This window comes from Lactuca saligna, chromosome 5 (assembly GCF_052625555.1).
Source record: "Lactuca saligna cultivar CGN05327 chromosome 5, ASM5262555v1, whole genome shotgun sequence".
Classification (NCBI taxonomy): Eukaryota; Viridiplantae; Streptophyta; class Magnoliopsida; order Asterales; family Asteraceae; genus Lactuca; species Lactuca saligna.
This window is the reverse complement of record NC_136421.1, coordinates 110,908,155-110,929,245: the sequence shown is the minus strand read 5'-3', so window position 1 is coordinate 110,929,245 and position 21,091 is coordinate 110,908,155.

Below are 21,091 nucleotides of genomic sequence, written 5' to 3'. Positions count from 1 at the left end.
GAAAGTATTGGGAGGCTGGGGAGAAATGTCAGCCTTCACAAGAGTTCTCGAAGAAACAATAGATGGTGGCGGTCTACGCTGCCACTACCCCTGCTACTGTTTCTGTCGTAGGTTTCCCATCCCGAGCACCTATCACCGGATATGCCGTTGTTCTCCCGTGGTGTAACCAGTGCAGTTACCACCACTACATCCCCGGTCCCTATCGTGTGAAATTTTGCAAAAATTGTGGCCAAGAGGGTCACCTTGCACGGAGTTGTAGAACACCAACAAATCAAGCTTCTGGAGCGGGCATCAGTCAGATCTATTATGGTTGCGGTAAAGTCGGGCATTATAAGAGAAACTGCCCCAATGCAGCAACAATTGGCAACACTGGAAGAGTCCTAGCTATAGGAAAAGGTGAGGCAGCTGCCGATCCCACTATTGCCTCAGGTATATTCCTTTTCGACAACCCTTCTGCTTGCAATCCTTTTTCAATTCTAATCCTGAAAGATAAACTGTTATCCATTCATTCGAATCTCTTCATAAACATAGTCCTCAATTAGTAATCGAAACGTCCATCATCAAGGTAGCCAATGATGAGAAAGATGGCGTGTTACATTCTGAAATGCGTATCCCAAGGAACATAGAACGTTTCAAAATCCTCATTAGGATTGATTCCGTAGCCTACAAACTTCGACTACCCTCAGGACTTAGTAGCATCCATTCGGTATCCCACGTCTCTGCCCTTAAGGAGTATCTACCCGATGAAATCCTAGAAATTCAACGAAAGTTGGAACCCCATGGTAGAACCAATCGAAACTATAGATCGAAAGACCAAACGTACAAAACAAAGTCATATCTCAACAGTGAAGATTCTCCGGAAAGCCACACCAGAACTCGAATTCACTTGAGAGCGCAAATATCCAACAAAGTAGAAGTATCTGTATTTCTTTCCAAATCCTTACGTCGTATCTAAAGTTTGAAGTTTGGGACGAAATTCCCTCTAACGGGGGGATAATGTGACAACCTGAAGTTGTCCATCGCCGAAACCCATTTCGTCCGAAGAACCCGTCTATAGCCATTCGTTCCGATTTCCGTTTTTGGGCTAAGTTATTTAAAACTTATATGTTTATTTTAATCTAATGAGTGTACAAACCCCTTAGGAACTCATGAAATTAGCCCAAAATGTTTATTTCAGAAATTTTAGAAACGTCCCCGCCGAGTTACAGAAACTTAATCGGGTGCGACCAAAAGCCCCGTTTAATGTCGGTATCGGGTAGAATTCCACCGTTTCCCGAACTTAAGACCTATTTAAAGCTCAAAAGACTTCATTTGAAGCCTTTCCTCTCTCTCACTACTCTCTCTCTAACTTCTCTCCTCTAACTCAAGATTAAGGTCAAAAAACACCAAATTGAAGCCTCAAATCTTCAAGGTAACCATCCTAACTCCTAGTATAACATCTTAGACCTTCAAATTCGAGTTCAAAACATGGAATAAGACAAAAACCATGTTTTGACGGCCCTGGAACACCCTTGGGCCGTGAACACATATAAAATGGGTTTTTATGCCCTAAAACCCTTCCAATCGACCTTTGGGGCTTAGATATGACTTGTAGATTATTGGTTTTGGTCTTGGAACACCTTGAACATCAACTTAGAGGAGTAAACTTGAGTTTACTGCCCAAGAACATGCTTGGGCCGTAAACTCATTATCTTGGGGAGTAAACTCCTTCTAATGTGTTAAAATGCCATTTACACACACCATAAGCCTTGGGATAAATTCTAAAAATGACCACAAACAAGAATTAGACCATAAAACATATTAAAACACCCTTTCAAGGAGTTCACAGCCATGAGGGGGTTCATGGGCCGTAAACTCCTAAAACCATGTCCAAAGTCCCCTAAAAATCCATTCAAGGCTTAAGAAAAATCATAGGAATCACATGTGATTGTTTATAGACCAAAACTTAAAGGATGCGATGTGAGGGGGAGTTTACGGCTGTAAACTCCATGTTTACTGCCATAAACTCCAATAAATGGTCTCTAAATGAGTTTAGAACCATTCCAAAGTCAAAAATCCAAGTCTAGCATTTATTCCCGATTGTAATGAAGCCATTTTGCACCCAAAATCACCATCCATGAGTTCACGGCCTTGAACTCATATGGATGAGGTATATAGGGCCGAAAACTCTTGTATGAGTTTACTCTTGAAGAGTAAACTCAATATCCAAGCCGTATGTGTCCTCAAATGCCACCGGGGTCCCTCCAAACGCTTGTAATGAAGTGTTTTCGCGATTAGAAGCATATGTCCCTAACAAATAGATAATTTAAGTCCTAATAAAATACAAATGTGTATCATTTGATAATCCATAGGAATATTGTGTGTTTGCAAACCCAGAAATGACTTTTAGGATCCAAACCGACGCGTTCCTCAACCGGTGAGTTCATACCCCTACCATTTTTCAAATGTTTTCACTGTTTTCAGGGGGGATACAAGAAAGAGTACAAGGAAATCTTGTACTCAAACTTATTGTTTTCAGTTTAAATGTTTATATTATGTATGTTTTAAATATCGAAAACTATGTGTATCAAATAGTTCGAATTACGAAGTTAGCTTTCAGACTAATCATAGTTTTCTTGATAAAATGTTACAATCTCAATTATGTTTCATAATCTGCGAATAGTATTAGGAGTAGGATTAGGGATACGAATACGACTGCGAATACGAATACGGAAATGAATACGAATAATATTAGGAGTACGATTAGGGATACGTATATGAATACGAATAGTAATGAGAATACGAATACGAATACGGTTCGGATTAGGAGTAGAAATACGAATACGAATGTGAGTACGAATATGAATAAGACTAGAAATATAAATACGAATACAAATCTAAAATATAAATATGAATATGATTAAGAATAGAAATACGAATACGAAGGCACACATCTGGGTACATTCAAGTGTAACACTACTAGGATATCAGAATACCTAGTTAATATAACAAGAACGAAAGGCAATCAAATATTACATTGAAATTCAATAACTAACCTTACTTTTAGGAAAGTATAGGATTTTCCTGGGATAACAATTGTTCATAACCAGATTTGGGTAATAACACAATTAATCAAACTTTTCATATAAGAAAATATAGGATTTTCTTGGATAACAATCTTTTCGGAAAGCAAAAAGGGAACTCGTACATTTTCAAAATCAATCATCTTATGAACTCACCCGCTTTTTGCTGATTTTCAAACTGCTTGTATTCTCAGGTCAACATTAGACAGGTACCTAGCGATCCTTTTAGAGAAGACGGAGCGTACAAAAGACTCGTCTCTACTTTTGTTCATATATACTATGTATCACAAATGTACAACTTTACTTTTGAACAAATGTAAACTTTTATATGTAACGCAATGGTTGTTTACTTTGCTTACTATGTGCATTGGATTTGATACTCAACGTGGAGTCCTCCCCGTAAATAAATTTGCCTTCGGTTTTCCGGGTGTGAAAATTCATAAATGTGACTTTTCATATAACTTGAGGACAAGTTACTAAAACACATTTTATGAACAACTTTTAGATTAATTTGGATTGAAAACATCTAACACATATTTTTCATTAATCTAAAAAATAACTCATAAAACAAAGAAACGTAAAACTTTTGGTAATCCATAACTTATGGAGTTAAATATTTTTCTTATGATGAAACCTTTCATGTTTCATAACTTAAGAACAAATTATGGAATTCTTTAAAACATTAACACCAAATTTTGTAACTCCATAAAAACTTTTAATCAAATTTTTTTAAGCCTTTTCATATCCATAACTTATGGAGGTTTCAAAAAACTCTTTAGATCAAACTTTTAAAACTAATAAAATAATCATATCCTTTTATCCTTTACTAAATTTGAGCTAATTCAACTCATATAGCAAATGATTCAAAATTTAGAAATAATTAGTTTTTCACAAAAACAAGTAATTATCTTAAAATTTGACAAACGTCATTTTTTTCAACTTTGAAAATAAAACATTTGCATCAATATAACAGAAAACAACCCATGGCTCTGATACCACTGTTGGGTTTTGAGCATTCTAACACTCGTAAGTGTACATGCAACCCTAAATACCTTGGATCTATGTTTTCTCTATTATACATGCAAATATGAATATTCCATGGTATTACCCTAACTAGCATACAATCTTTTGATACTTGAATAATAAACTAGATAGAAATACATACCTTGTTGATGTAGCTTAACTCCATGAAGCTCGACAACCTAGTGCCCCAAGTGTGACACCTCAAATGGTTCACGCAACATCATCAACACTTGGAATAACCATGAAAAGAAGACACTTCATGCTAAAATTGGCTAGCCCTCATATAAGTATCACTATTGCCAATTTCTTGAGCTAAAGGGGTCTTTATATAGTGTGGCTCTTAGGGTTACACCATGTAACTCATTACTTTACCCATTCCTTATGCTCCATGGCTTTTAACCTCCATGGATTATCCATGGGTCACCACATGGGTTAAAATACAACATAAGGAATCTTGGATCATAAGCCCACATATATAAGAATTAACGATTTTCACAATCAATCCCTATATATTTAATTAGTCTCTTTTGATCATTAAATTAAATCCAAATTAATTCTTGATCAATACTAATTAAATAACATGATTTCATATTAATATATTAGAAATTATAATATATTAATATGTCACAAATGTCCTCTTCTCACAAACGGTTTATCCAAATGTTCCGATGCCATGCAACCCAAATGGACCATGCCGATTCGGTTCAAGTACATACCAGTTATAGTTATGGATTTAGACACTAATCCAACAAAAACATCCCCACCCTAACGATGATTGGCTTCCAGCCGCCCTCCGTTATCGTCTAACTCACCAGAAATTCCCTATAAATACCATTTCTAAAGGGTAGTACTTATTAACAAATACATCGTCTTCCTCAATGAAAATGTGTGTACAAAAATTCCATATAAACACCATTTTCTAAGGTTATTATAAGTAGTAAAAATGTTTATGTTGAGTTTTTGTATGAGAGAGAGAGAGAGAGTAACCATGATGTTTTTCACAATGCTGAAATTACATCCACCCATCGTTAGCACTGGAGAAAGCAGTGAAGATCCCATTCTACATTGCATGAAAAGCCCAATCACCATTAAATCCTAGAAGAATGTTTTAGGAGATCCACTATTCGAAATTAAAATTACATCCACCCATCGGCGATCATCGAAACACTTGTGGCTTTCAGCAACCCTCCACCATCGTCCAAATCACCAGAAACAAACCATGTAACATCATCCACTTCGCTGAACCACCTCCGACACCAACAAGAAGAATCAACCCATTTCTCCGGACACTTTCCGAGCCATTTTCCAAGTATCATCCACTGCAGAAAACTAGGCCACTGTTGTTAACAATTTCCCCATCCCTAATTGCAAGAGTTACACAAGGGTTTGGGAGTAATTAGGTGGGGGTACGATGAACGTCAGGTGGGGTAGGGATACACTTTTTATATTTTAAATATATAAATTAAAATTAAAAATATGAAAAAAAACGTTAAGCATATTTGGCATTTCATTAAATGAGCTGGCAGGAGGTAACTAATTTACTTCTTCAGTTTTTCCAAAATGACTAATTAGACCAGAAAAAACAACATTATTCTTACATTAAGCATGCAAATAAGCTAACAAACTAAAACCACAAAATTGAACTACATTATTGGGCCAATGTATCATTTTCTATAGTATGAAACTTAGATCCTTAGGTTGCGTGAACACACAGGATTTTATATTGCTTCAACTGCCATGATCATGTGTTTAGATGCTAAAAAACTTAGTAGTGGTATCAGAGCCTCAGTTCATAGTTACTTGCACTCTATATTCCATATGTTTTGTTAATGTTTTTTTTGTAAGTAGAATAAGAAAAATCGAAATTGATAAAACCTGCTAGTCGCAAGCACGATACACCATCTTCTGGGTGCAGCGCGCCCCACTATAACTAGGGTTTTATGTTCCCTTACTGATTCCAAATTTGAATGCTTTTTCATATAGGGATATATATGTTATTTTAATTGTTTTAAATTTGGATTTTATTTGGATAAATATTATTTAAATAAGAGTTTTTAAAATTGAATATTTATCTTAAATTAATTTAATATTATTTAAATTACAATATTTGAAATTAATTTTAATATTGTTTATATTTTATGAACTGAAATATTAAACCCTCGTCAATTGTTAATGTTTAATATTGCATCCTCAAAATTTAAGTAGAATTAATAAGGACAACAAAATAGAGAGAGAGAGAGAGAGAGAGAGAGAGAGAGGTTCAAATGTTTCTCACATCTATTGTGTACTAAAATGCACCAATAAGAATTTAGTAAAAACTATATATATTAAATGATATCCATGATGGGTTTTGAGCATAACATCAATCCTATGGTGTTCATGCAACCCCAATTGCTTGGATCTAGTTTTTCTACTTTGAACATGCAATAAACTTCCAAGACTTACAAACCCTAGATCTAGCATACTAGTAATCAAATTAACATATGAATTAGGGTTTAGATCTTACCTTCATTGTTATGTAGAAATAATAATCAATTCCTTGGCTTCAGAAAGCTTAGTGCCTCAAGTGTTGCACCTCTAATGGAGTCACAAACACCGCTAAGCAAGAAGATGAAGAAGAGAAGAGGAAGGAGGCTTGAAAATGTCCAGGAAACCCTAATGATTCAGTCACCATGTTTTTGGGGCTCAGGGGCTCCTTAAATTGGTAGGCAATTAGGGTTATCTAACAAGGAAACCCTAATTTGACTGCTTAAGGCCTAAACAGTCCATGGACCCCTTCTTTAGAAGCCTTGGACGAATTCTTATGGGCTTCCCCATATAATTCATCCACTCCACCTTCTATGGAGTCCATTAGCCCATCTATATAATTATCTTATAATTACACAATAAGTCCCTTAAGTTTAATTAATCTCTTTTCGCCATAAAATTAATTCTTAATTAATTATTGACTAATATTAATTAAACAATATGATTTCTCCTTTAATATATTATTCTCATAATATATTAATAAATTATAATTAAACCTTTCTCTCCTTAATTTATCCTACAAGTTGCTATGTTGAAGGCAACCCAAAAGGACCATGATCATAATCGGGTTAAGTACATACCAAAATAGTTATGGACTTAGACACTAATCCAACAGTCTCCCACTTGGATAAGTCTAATAACTATTTTGCATGACTTCAGAACCTAATCAGCAATCGTAGCTTTCAAAAGCTGCTGTCAACTCTGATCTTATAAGATACGCGTGTCCTTTAGATAAGGGATTATATATTCCTCCATTCTCAAGATATCGTATAGACACAAGACATGAATTTTGATCATTCTCTCTATACTGTTTCCCGACTTCCGATTTATGATGACTGATAATAGACTACAATTGAACACATCAACTTAGTCCCAGTTTGGCCAAGCGCTTAAGGTGTCATCACTAAATCATCGAGGAGCCCACATATATCGCTTTTATCCCACTTTGGGTAAAAGGAATGGATAAACTTCGACTCAAATGCTCGCTTGCATTTACTGATCGGATCACACACAATAATAAGTTTTATAACACCAAGTTACTGTTCCATTTACTTATTATCAATGTGTAACCGACTAGCAAATAACAAATCACACGTCTCGGTTTCAAGAATATACAATATTATCAATTCACAATCACTCGTGATAAAATCCATGACGTGATTCTTGTGAGCGTGGGTTTAATCCAATATCTAATATTATTAAAGCACACATGAAGACTACAACAAACTTGTGCTATGTCTAAACTTTTAGACAATCTATAAACTCTTCATGACAGTCTCGCTTCATACCTACTTCAAAAGTATGACCGACTGTGGAGGTTCGAATAACCCAGTTATTCTGGGAGTCAAAACAAGCAAACTGAAACGCAACAATAATACTTAATCCTATATGGCCCCAAACTTGTGAGAGTAAATAAAACACTTCTATTTAACCACCATATTGATTACTCATTATTTATCATTTAATGTTTCAGATAATCAACTCATTACTTAAATTACAACAACAATTCTCCCATGCTCCAAGCATGCACACTTTGTTTCCTATGGTCCATGAAATAGATCAATTGAAACCTTTTCCAATGATGCTCATTTCACATTTGCTAATCCTCATCGTTACTGTAAGAACACAAGGTTCTTGCCACTACTAGAATATGTTAGATTCTAACATTCTATGCAACGATATTTTCGTAAAGTCATATCACAAAAGTCACCAAAACTTGGCCAAAGAAAATAGAATGTTCTCTATTAGAATTTGTTACAAAACAATTCTATAGATGTGATGTCTCTCACTCAAAGTACATTCCTTTGAACATCCTTTTTGCATAAAATTTCTAATCTAGTCATAAATTCTTAATTTTCAACTCCTAATATGGAAAAATTTCCATATTCATTGTACGACAATTCATTTTTAATAGAATCTTATCTATTCATAATAATGTCGATATGGTCCATCAAACACTATACATCCAACTACTCACAAGTGACAAATTCTCAGCGAACTTTGGATCGTCCTTTGATAGTTGTTTAATTATTTAAGTTAAAGCTAATTCTAGTCCTTTTCCCTTTTAATGCGCTAGGCATTTTGAAAAAATTTTGGAATGGTCAAATATTATAGCATTTGCAATCGATCCTATACCCAAAGTGTATGGGACACGATGCATAATGTCTTACATAAAGATATGATACTTTATCAATCTTCTGCCATAATATTTTATGTGTCACATTCTCACTATTAGAACTATGAAGAGGGATGTCGTAATCATAATCGAAATTTGAGAACACACTATGTATCCTTTGACTAAATTTATTAAAATTTCTCAATCTAAGCTTTAGATTTTGAAACGAAGTATAATATTTTCTCCCTTAATTACAGCAAAACAACTTTTCAACCCCTACAACTTTGCAAAGTGAATCTTTGTTTTCTATAATTATAATTGCTAACTTGCAATACTTGAAATAATAACCATGCTCCCACTAACACGATGATTATTACCATACAAGCATAACACTTATGCTCCCACTAGCTTTTACATATATTTAGAAATCATATGAACTTCTAGAAAACAATGCTTATTGAATTCCTTAAGTTCATATTTCTAAAACCTGATGCTTTGATAAATCTTTATCTAAGCTTCTTAAACTCATACACCTTTGCCTTAGAAAGCTCACATGTGTGTCTAAAGAAATTCAGAACTTATGTTCCTAAGTCCTAAATGTTCTAACCAACTGCCAAATCTCACAATTCGAACTATGAAAAGGGATGTCGTAATCATAATCGAATTAGAGAATACAATTTTCACAATTGCAATCTTCTTAAAATCTCTCTTAGTGAAAGAATTTCCTCATAATCATTTTCATGAAGGAGATAAACCTTATGACACTTAGATTTTATGGTGTATGTGTTCCTATCCATGTGAATTTGCCAACACCAAGGTTTGCGACAAATCCAAGTTCATATGGACTCAACTTGTTCCATCTTGATTTCTCACCTTACGGCAGCAAGAATGCCCACCATTGCTTCCAGGTTGTTAACAAGGTCACCCTTACCTTATCAATGTACTTTACATTGATTAGGGTGCCTTGCCTTTATGTAATCCAATTGAGAACTCATCGAACTCATATTGCATAGTTGACTTAATCTGGAATAGCATAGAAACAAAATTATGTCAACACGATAGGCCGCCAACCTCAAGTCGTGTGCTAGTGATCAACTATCGGTTTATTCTAGATCAGCTCTTGAACGTTTCAAGACAATTGAGATTCCTATTGACTTTTTGAAATATATGATTCTCTTTTCAAGAGTTAGTGTAGTTATTATCAAGACAAAACACTTCACAAAATTGGACCTAGTTGGTCTTTGTCTTATCCAAGACATCACGACTTACCAATTCAAATGTGCAAGAATAAGAAAACTTTTCCAAATTCCACATTTGATGAGTGTTATAAACCTACTTAATACTTTTCACTCAATTCGCAATCTTGGAGTATGACTCTAAGACTCGATATTGGAACGAAATATGATTGACTTCTTGATTTAACCATTTCCACAATTCCCGATTCCTCTTCGTAGACATACAAATGTACTAAGACTCACTTAGAGGATCAATTGAGATACAGTTCTTAATCATTAAGACTTATTATAAAACACAATAAAAGGCACTCTCCATTCTTCTTAGAATGAAGAAACTTTTATCTTTCTGCCTATTTGATTCTTCTTATTCGTTTTGCTATTCATTGAAGAGCCTTTCAATCAACTCAAAATTACACTTAATCGTATAAGTATAATGATATTCACTAAACTTTAGTAAATTATGATGAATACTCTATCTCTCTTTGTGGCGGACTTGACCAGCGCACAACCAAGTGTATCTGATCCATATCCCTTCATTTGACTCTTTGTCAAGGAATTAGTCTAATTTCCAAATATGAAAGTTTTTCCATTCATCACACAATGCAAGTTGCATGATTCCAAGTTTCTGTCCAATTTGAAACTTGGGCGATGAGAAACTCTCCCTATTTGGTAAATTTCCACAAATAACACAATTAAGAGTCAAATCCATTATTGCTAATAGTAAAAACATTCAAACTGCAATTTTTTTTCATACATGCCATTGCAAGGATAAATAAATAAGACAAAAAACAAAATTTATTTTATTGCAGAAAAAATTTGTCAATAGAATGCAATTCAGTTGAAAAACTATGCTATTACATATCGTATGCAATCTATTCTAACTCCAAGTAGTAGCTCAAAATCCAATCTTCAAACAATGCAATCGAAATCCATTTCCTTCATGATTAGATTCAGCTCACTTCTTCCCTTAAGCTTCCTCTCTTTTCTTCGATCCTACAATACATCAAATGCAATATTATCACATCATCAATTAAGAAACTAGAATAGGAACTCAAAAGAGTTAGATAATGGATTTTACCTAAAGTAGAGCCAGACATCTTGACTCTCCCATCTCTTAGATCTCTCAGGTAAATAGGGCACCTTCGTCTCCAATGTCCCTTCTCTTGGCAATAAAAGCAAATGGACTCCTTTGGAATGGCACAAGGAACTATCTTAGAATTTACCTTTTCTAGATCTCCAATGTCACCATTTTCAATGTCCATTGAAGTTTGGGAGTTTGATTAACCAGACAAATTTGCTTGACCAGCTCGCTAAATTATTCTTGATTCAGCAGCTATAAGCAAATATGTGAGATCAATGAGGGTCACGTTGTGTTCCATCATATAGTACTCTCTTGTGAACTCACTATATGATTCAGGAAGCGATTGAAGAACCCACTCAATAGCCAACTCACCTGACATCTTGACACCCAACATCCTTAACTTGTCAATGTGTGACTTCATCTCTAAGACGTGTGCACACATAGGTTTCCCATCTTCGTGTTTACTTGCCAAAAGGGCTTGAGTTAGCTTGAAATTTTCAAGCCTTTGAACTTGTTGGTCAGGGAGAATAATTTGAGGATGTGGAAGAAGTGAAGCATGATCTCTGGTTCCTCGATCATATCGTGGAATATCATCTTCATTGGGAAAAATTGCTCCATGGGATTTGGGAAGACCATTATTAGATTCAGACATCTATGAAACAGGAGAAATTCAAGTCAAGTTGATTAGAATCCTTGATGTAACACCCAAATGAAACATCAAGACTAGGATCCAACACAATATTCTACAACCTAGAAGAGGGATGTCGTAATCTAGTTGCAGAATATTTGAAGGTAGGTAAATGACGATTTACCAATTTCCACCATGAAAAACGAAAAAAGAAATTTTAAGTTTTAAATGAATTGAAACTCCTAGATCTTTTGAGATTCATTGAACTTTTCAATGTCTTGTTTAATTTTGATTATGCCCTTATATTTGTGTCTGGGATGCCGAGGATCACAAACAAGGTGTGAATAACCATGCGAATCACGTGGTGCACTCATTCTACTATCACCTAATCAATGTGTCGGTTAGCCACACACGCTACATTGATCTATGATAAACATCGAGCCACTCTTCACCACCAATGTCAATCCCAAATTAGTGTGCCAGTTAACCACACACGCTCCACTAACGTTTCACAAGAGTACGAAGTGTAATTCCATGGATTAGCATACAATTTCACATTTTGCCTAAAGTAACTATGATTTGAGAATTTTTAAAAGCATGTAGTTACTTTGTACTTCATTATACTTATAATGGAAGGTTTATGTCCTATCCTAACCGTTCGGATAACGACCCTCCACTAGTCAAGAGTGTGGTAAGAGTGGATACTCATTCAATCGCCATTTCATAGGCAATATCCTTATACACCCCTTATAAATCAGTTTCGTGAATGAGGCTTACTAACAGTAAGACTGACTCTTCACTCATATATATATATATATATATATATATATATATATATATATATATATATATATATATATATAAATATAATATTAGACTTTTATTGTTACATATATATATATAGTATATGGTGTATTTTACACTTTTAAAATACTAGGTGGATTTTTTAACTTTCTCTTTTAATTAAACTTTTAATTAACATAACAAAACCATGAGGGTGTAATTTGAACTTTTCAAAATAGAAGGTTTTTAGATCATAAGATTTCAAATTAAGACTTTTAATTAAAATTTAAAATCCAAAACTTGAGGGTAAGTTTTGAAACTTTTTCAAACATAGGGTTTAGAGTTTAAATATTTCAAAATTAAACTTTTAATCAAAATTTAAATTCCAAAACTTGAGGAAAAGTTTTGAAACCTTTCAAAACATTAAGGTTTAACTATTTAAATTTCAAAAACAAAAACTTTTAAGTTCAAATTTAGACTATAAAACCTAAATGGTGCAAATTGAAACTTTTGAAACTTACTAGGTCAAATATTTATCTAATAATAATCCTATATTATCCATATTTAACCAAATCCATTAATTTTGATAAGGATAAACATTCCAAACATAAAAAATCGATTTTAGGCAATAAAAACGAGTTTTGGTAATTATCCTTAACAAAATCTGGCTAGAAAATCGAAAATCCCGTCAACTGAACATCCAACTCGTTGAGTGCTCTTTGGAACCCGTCGAGTTCATGCAACTCGACGAGTTCATAGAGCAACTCGGCGATTTCATCAGACAGTGAGCAAAAAATTTCGATTTTCAGATCTTTGGCAGTCCAATTATGCATCTATTCAATAGAAAAACCACCTAGTCTCTGATACCACTGATGGGATTTGAGCATAACATCAATCCTATGGTGTTCATGCAACCCTAATTGCTTGGATCTAGTTCTTCTACTTTGACCATGCAATAAACTTCTAAGACTTACAAACCCTAGATCTAGCATACTGGTAATCAAATTAACATATGAATTAGGGTTTAGATCTTACCTTCATTATTATGTAGCAATAACAATCAATTTGGCTTCAGAAAGCTTAGTGCCTCAGGTATTGCACCTCTAATGGAGTCACAAACGCCACTAAGCAACAATATGAAGAAGAGAAGAGGAAGGAGGCTCCAAAACGTCCAGAAAACCCTAGTCAGCACGTTTTTGGGGCTTAGGGGCTCCTTAAATAGGTAGGCAATTAGGGTTATCTAACAAGGAAACCCTAATTTGACTGCTTAAGGCCTAAGCAGTCCATGGACCCCTTCTTTAGAAGCCTTGGACGAATTCTTATGGGCTTCCCCATATAATTCGTCCACTCCAGCTTCTATGGAGTCCATTAGCCCATCTATGTAATTATCTTATAATTCAACAATATGCCCCTTAAGTTTAATTAATCTCTTTTAGATACAAAATTAATTCTTAATTAATTATTGACTAATATTAATTAAACAATATGACTTCTCCTTTAATATATTATTCTCATAATATATTAATAAATCATAATTAAACCTTTCTCTCCTTAATTCATCCTACAAGTTGCTATGGTGAAGGCAACCCAAAAGGACCATGCTCATAATCGGGTCAAGTACATACCAAAATAGTTATGGACTTAGATACTTATCCAACAATCCATACTTATAATTCTTTTTTATAGAAACTAATTAAATTCGTCATTAATGTCAACAATAATATTCTTTCAGAACGAATTTGTATCTAGAGGAATGAAAGTGTATTGAAGCAGAATGAGAATGTATTCTAGTAGAATACACTCTTGCTCTTCATATTCCATGAAAATTTATTGTATTTTAAGTGAGTGGTTCCTATAACAAAAAATGAACCATACATAAAAACCTACATGCGAATTCATTCTGAAAAAATGTTATTACTGACGTTAATGACGAATCTAATTAGTTTCCACAAAAAGAGAATTATAATTATGGATGTCATTTAATATACATACAATTATGAAAATCATTTAATATCTATCTTTATTTAATTTTACTAAATTCCTATTAGTGCATATTAGCAGACAATAAATGTAAGAAACACATTAACCAAGCCCTATGTGTGTGTGTGTATATATATATATATATATATATATATATATATATATATATATATATGTTAAAACAATATCTATTATATGTATGAGACATTTACAACATGTGTCCTCACATGTTTAAATATTGATATTGTTAGTCTTACAATAACCAGACTCACCCACTTTAATACTAGTTTAAGGAGGTCTTTATGATTCCTAATGAGGTCGATTTTTAATATGCTTCGCGCTTACCTCCCTCATCGCCTTTTGTATTTTGAGAGTGAAGTTGCTGAAAGGGTTTGATAGGATAATGGTCAAGTTAAAAGTATTAAAATTAAAAGTATAAAACAAATCTTGTTTTCTTGAAAAAAATGTGCATCTTATCTTACCCATGAAAATTGCACATTCTCATTATAATCAGTTGATGGAGCTCGTATGGTTAATCGACACGTTAATTGGTGTGTATAGTTGAGAGTTATGTGGAACTCATGATTCTCAAGCGTATCTTGAGTCGGGGAACGCATAATTTTTCATGGTTTCTTCACCATCTATTCTATGCGATGGGTTATGAGGATCCTTCCTTAGACAAGATAACAACAACATATTTTAATCCTCAATAAGCCCTAATTTCGGATCTATGAACAACCTATCAATTGCAACTTTAATATATGAGAATACATACCTTTTTGGGTTCTTCAAAAACCTCATACATCCTTGATTAATTGATGAGCATTAAGAGTCGAACGTAGAACTCATCATTTGTAGTCATACCCAAAACACTCGTATTAACAACACTCAACAACAACCAATCCTCCGAACAAATAGAAAAAGAACTACAAATTCTAAAACTATTGGTGCAACACTTCCACATCTTGGCAATGTAGCCACCATGATGTGGTGTCTTGATTTTGGTGATTTCAGGAATAAAGAGATGCAACCAAAATTTTCATAGGATTTTCATAAAACTCGTCATTGATGTTATCCATAGACCTCTCTATTTATAAGGAAGGATATTATTTAAATACTATTAACTAATTAACAGATCAAGTCCCTATAATTTCCCATGCTATTTATTTTTTTTATTTCTTTCATTGCGTGTAACCGAAAAGTACCTTACGATTGATATTAATATTACCAATTGTTGTGACTGTGACACTATTCTCCAATAGTTCCCACTTGCACAAGTCAGCAACACTATAGTCTAATATTCACTAGTACTGAGTAGAGAGTATACGGTCACATATATTTTCCATACTCACAACATAGAGTCATTATATAGCCCTTAGATAAGTGATCAAGTATTCCTTTGATCTTCAAGATGTCTATATGAATGTGAGACATGGATATAGTCAATCTTAAACATTCAACATTTTGTTTCCTAATACTGACTTGTATCAACAAAAAGCAAACTGCATAATTGATTCATCAGTTCATTCTGAGCACGACCATGCATTTTAATGTCAACACCAAATCATCAAGGGTCCTAAAGATATCGACTCCAACTATTTAAAAAAGAAGTGAACAAATAAACTTTAACTACATAGGTTCTTCCTATTCATTATGTCATCAATCAAACGCTATATGATTGCCATTTACGAACATCGTTGGGGAGAAACCAAGACACAACAAATTGTAGGAGAAAATATCTTGCATTTCCATTTGAAGATTAAATGATTCTCCATCTTATAATTACTTGTGAAAGAATCCATGAAGTAATCTTGAAGTGAGGGTTACTCTAATACCTTAAAATCTCCATTTAAAGTACTCATGAGTATTGGTTGCAAACTTTGCTATGTTTATCCCATGGATAATCTACCAATGCTCAATGACACTCTTAAATCACCATGTACTTCTTGGAGTAGAATTGATTGTGGAAGTTTGAATAAATTAATATTCTAGAAGGTGCTCTAAACATGCAAAAATTGAACACAATGATAATCTTAATGAGATGAATCATCTCCATCAAAATATTAAGTTCTCCACTTAATAATCACGAAATCAAATAGAGACTTATATTGTTTTAGTTCCTAAATTTAAAACAAACTAAACTAAATGTGCTCAAGTTAATACACATGTAAATATAATGATATTAGATCTATATGTGACTATTAACCTTGATTAGTGACTTTAGTTTAAAGGAATATATGGATACGGTTTTCTTTAGTTGGTTATGATGTCCCCACAATCGTGAAGGTACTTACTGAGTATTTACCATGTGATCTTATGTGACTTGGGTTCTGTACTCGAGTTAAAGTCACGTTTTAGTCACAAGAACCTCAAGAGAACCATTAAAGATTGAATATAACACTTGGGTCACTGATGCATTCCTTTTAATCACATAGCTTGTCTATGAAAATTAACCAAGTGCAATATACTCTAAGATTATTATCAAATCCACTTATATGTATTACTTGGTACTCTTCCAAGCTAATACTTTATTATTTATTAAGAGTACAAGTTCGACTTCTAAACAAAAATGTCTCCGTTATTACGGAACTCATCATCAATGTAACAATTTGATTGATTTCTTCTATACTAGCAAGATTATCTCTTTCATCCTGTTAGGATTCCAGAGAATATTATAGATTTGTTAATTATAACCACAAGGATCTTATACTACTTATCATGCACAAGGAATACGAGTATGTTATGACTTTTATTGGCATAAATACTTTAAGGCTTATACAACTCAAGTTTTCCTCAAGAGTCTAAATGTTTTGGCTTAAATCAATGATTCACTTAGATTTAACCCTATAGACTCTAAGTATATTTTCTTATTCCTCCCATGTGTTTCATAGCGAGACGATTCATCAACCAAGTAAAGCTATTTAAACTTAGCAAATTTAGGACATCATTTCCTATTTAATACAAGGGACAACATAGCTCTTACTAGCTTTGAAATTTATATGGACTATCTTTTGTTTCTCATAATTCAACTTTTTAATTTCTCGTCGAAGCAAATGATCCAAACAAGAGATGCATGTTATATTCCATTAATGGAATTCTCAAGCCTACATATCTTTCATAACCCATCTAGGTTTGACGATATGTTTATTGCTGTCTATGATTGTCATCTTTTGAAGATCTACAAACACTACATCGTTTTAACACCAAGTGTTAGATCAATTTAAATTTAAACATACATGGAATGAATCTCATTCCTCATATACTCCTCTAATTGTGGATTATAGGGCTTTCTATTGCTTTCGATAATCAATAGACTCTGATCGCAATTTATTAGTGACTCATTTCGCACACTACTAGAAAAAAAGGCCTTTAATGACGCGCAAGCAATGACACACGCTGATAGAGGACGCGCATTTGTGAGTGCCCTAAAAAATAATGTTAGTTTTGCAAAATTCGAAGGATAGAATACACGCATTTGTACGTGCCCTAAAATTAATGTCCAACAAAAAAAATTACAAACACGGAGGGCGCTTATGTTAAATGTGTGTGTCATCTAGAAATGTCGCTTTATAATTTTTTAGTTAGACGCGCGTTTTTAAGTGGGGAAAATGAAATCTCTAAAATTCTAAAATTTTCAAGTGCCCGCTTCTCCGCTCTATCCTCTTGATCTCCTTCCATTCTCTCCCTCTATTCTCTCTGCAAACCCTAAAATGAAAAACCTTGTCTCTTTTAAAGGAAGACTTGTGCACTTTCCCTTTGGCGGGCCATCGCCATCTTCCTTGTATCTTAGAGTTTTATTTTATTTTATGCTTCACTTCTCCTGATTTACTCTCTCTTTCTCTCTCTCTACCACCTATTACTCGACAACCACCTACCACCCTTCGTCTTCTCTCTGGTTCACCACCGCCTCCAATAAAGCCCCATTATACCACCGACACAGCATATCACAAGATCACCACCCTCTTTCGCACCACCATCGTTGGTTACTAACACCACCATTTGTATAAAAACCCTAGAACCACCAGGCCACCCTTTTCCTCCATCCATGTCCCTCCTTTCTGTGTATCTCTAACAAACCACTACAACATCACATTCAGTTATCCTGGCATGCGACTGCGACTCCCAAAAGATTTAGTGTTATGCTCGATGCTTCTCAACAAAATCGATCGAGGTTTCAGCGCTCCTATCTCATAGAGATTTAGGGATTTCATGGTTCAAGGTATCGAATCTCAGACATCAACGACTTTTTTTGATGACCCGGTCAAATAAAGATGTTTGATGAAATAAATTTGTGTATCTGACTCGGAAAGCTTAATCTAATCGGGTAAGATGGAAAAAATCGACTGACTGAGAAAGGAGGAAGAAACGGAGAAGGGTTTCCAATTGTACCCTTGCCCTACCAAAGGAAGAAATCAGCGACTCCATCGTTTCTTCTCCTTCTTCAACGCCAATTTTCTTCTCCCGCAACAAGCAATCGTCGACGATCCTCTTCTCATCTGTTCCAATTTTTTGAAGTCTCCTTCCCCTTCTCATCAGGTACGCTTCTTCCTTTTACCTCTTCTCATCAGGTCCGATGTTTTGATAATATATAGGTTTTGATTTATGATTTTTCTGTTGAACATGTATGGTTCTTCATTGAATTCTGAAAATTTCTCAAAGAATTTAGGCCCTGTGTTCAATTTCATCATATTTCTTTTGTTTTACACTTGTGCTCAATTTCAAGGAGAGAAACCTGCGATATTTGTTGCTCTTATTTTCTTGATTTGCACTTACGAACCATTGGTGTTACCAGAAAGCAGGTTACCCTGTTCTGCTGTTAAACTTTTCACCATTCCCTTAAAATTACACATACTAGTTAAACTTTTCACCATTCCTTCCATGTTTTGAATTTATTCAACTTTACTTTTTCCCTAATCTGTTTAAAAGACTAAAATACCCCTTATTGATATTACAACCCCTTCATACATTGGCGAACCTGAACCTGAATCATTTGAAAATGTTTTTTTTACCATTTTACCATTACTTGACATACTCACACACAACGACCGAAAAATAGAGGTTATTTTAATATTGTTAAACTATATGAGGTACTATTTTGAGGTATTATCATTTTAAATAACAATAATAATAATAATTGTTGTTGATTCTATTTTTCATCATTTCCTTCTCCACAGTAATCTCAATGCAAGCTCAGATCATCAGAAGTGAATAGGAGGGCTTAGTGATGTTATGACTACTCTTTCTCCTGCTGTTCAGGATTTAAACAATAATGCAGGTATCATTTTTCCAAAGTATAATTGCTTGAATCTTAGCAATGTAAGTAAGCCTCCTGTTCCTGGATAGCTGCCACATCAAGTTGCTTGGAGATGTGGGGTTCCAGGTACAGTTTATGCCAATGGGTTCGTTTTTCATATTTGCAGTGCTTCCAGATACTTGCAAACTTATAGAAGAGTAGATATCTACACGTAAATTCAGCAAATATCCAATCAAGGTAGAATGTTTTTTTTCTTTTAACTTATTTATAATTATATAAGGATGTGTCTTTTTCACTTTGAGTTGTATATTAACTTGGATAGTTAAAAGTTTATTTTTTTGTGGACATCTTCAGGATAAAGACAAACCGATTAGCATCACTTGTTTTTCTCTTAAATTAACAACATCAAATTTGGTCAACTTCTCATATTTTTCTTATTCATGTTAATAGGGCTCAGAAGTAGCCAACATATCCACAACAACTTTCCCCCAAACGTTTGGGATTTCTTTTTCTTAATATGAAAATTGATGTTATATATTTATTTATTTATTTATTTGTTGGATAAATATTGTTCAGGATGAATATGCTCAGTGGATAGTGTCAAGCCAAATAAGCCTTCTTGAAGTCATAGAGGCTTTCCCTTCAGTGGATAGTGTCAAGCCAATTGGAGGTGATAAATGAAAAATGAAATGTTCTTTGTTGACTGTTTAGCAATATGATTGATTTATGAGTTTTGGAAATCTAGGGGAAGGGGATAGAAATGAAAAGGAAAAGTAAAACGAGAGACAGGTGTCACCTGATAAGCTGTACAGGGCTGCACTTTTGAAAAACCATTTTGCGAACATAATTCCATATCATTCCTTTTGTTTAGTAATATAAAAGAGGACCCCCAACAACTTGAAAACCAAAAAAGGAAAGGTTTGCCAATACTATAAATATATTAAGTTTTTCTTTCTTTAGTAATATAAAAACATAAATGTTGTGGTTATTGAAAAAGCACGACTGCAAGCAGAAGCCAAGGCAACTGAAGATGCTTAGAAGCGAGTGAAGGCGGAAGCTGCTGCAGAAGAAAAATAGAAAAGAGACCTGGAGAGGAAAGCAGCCAGACAAGCACTATTGAAGGTATTCCGTATTTCTATTTTGTAACATATATTTTATTATAATATATATTTTATTGTACTTTTTTCAGATTGAAAAAACAGTTGAGATTGATGAGGTGTCTCGGTTTCTGAAAGACTTGGACCCGACAAATAAAATTTAATCTTAAATCTTAAATCTTAAATATTATCATGTTATGTATACATAAAGTAATAAACATAATTCTTGTTAATTTTTTATTTGAATTTGTTTTTATATTTTTTCGGCAAAAGAATGAGTGTGCAGATTGATCCAAAGTGGAGTTG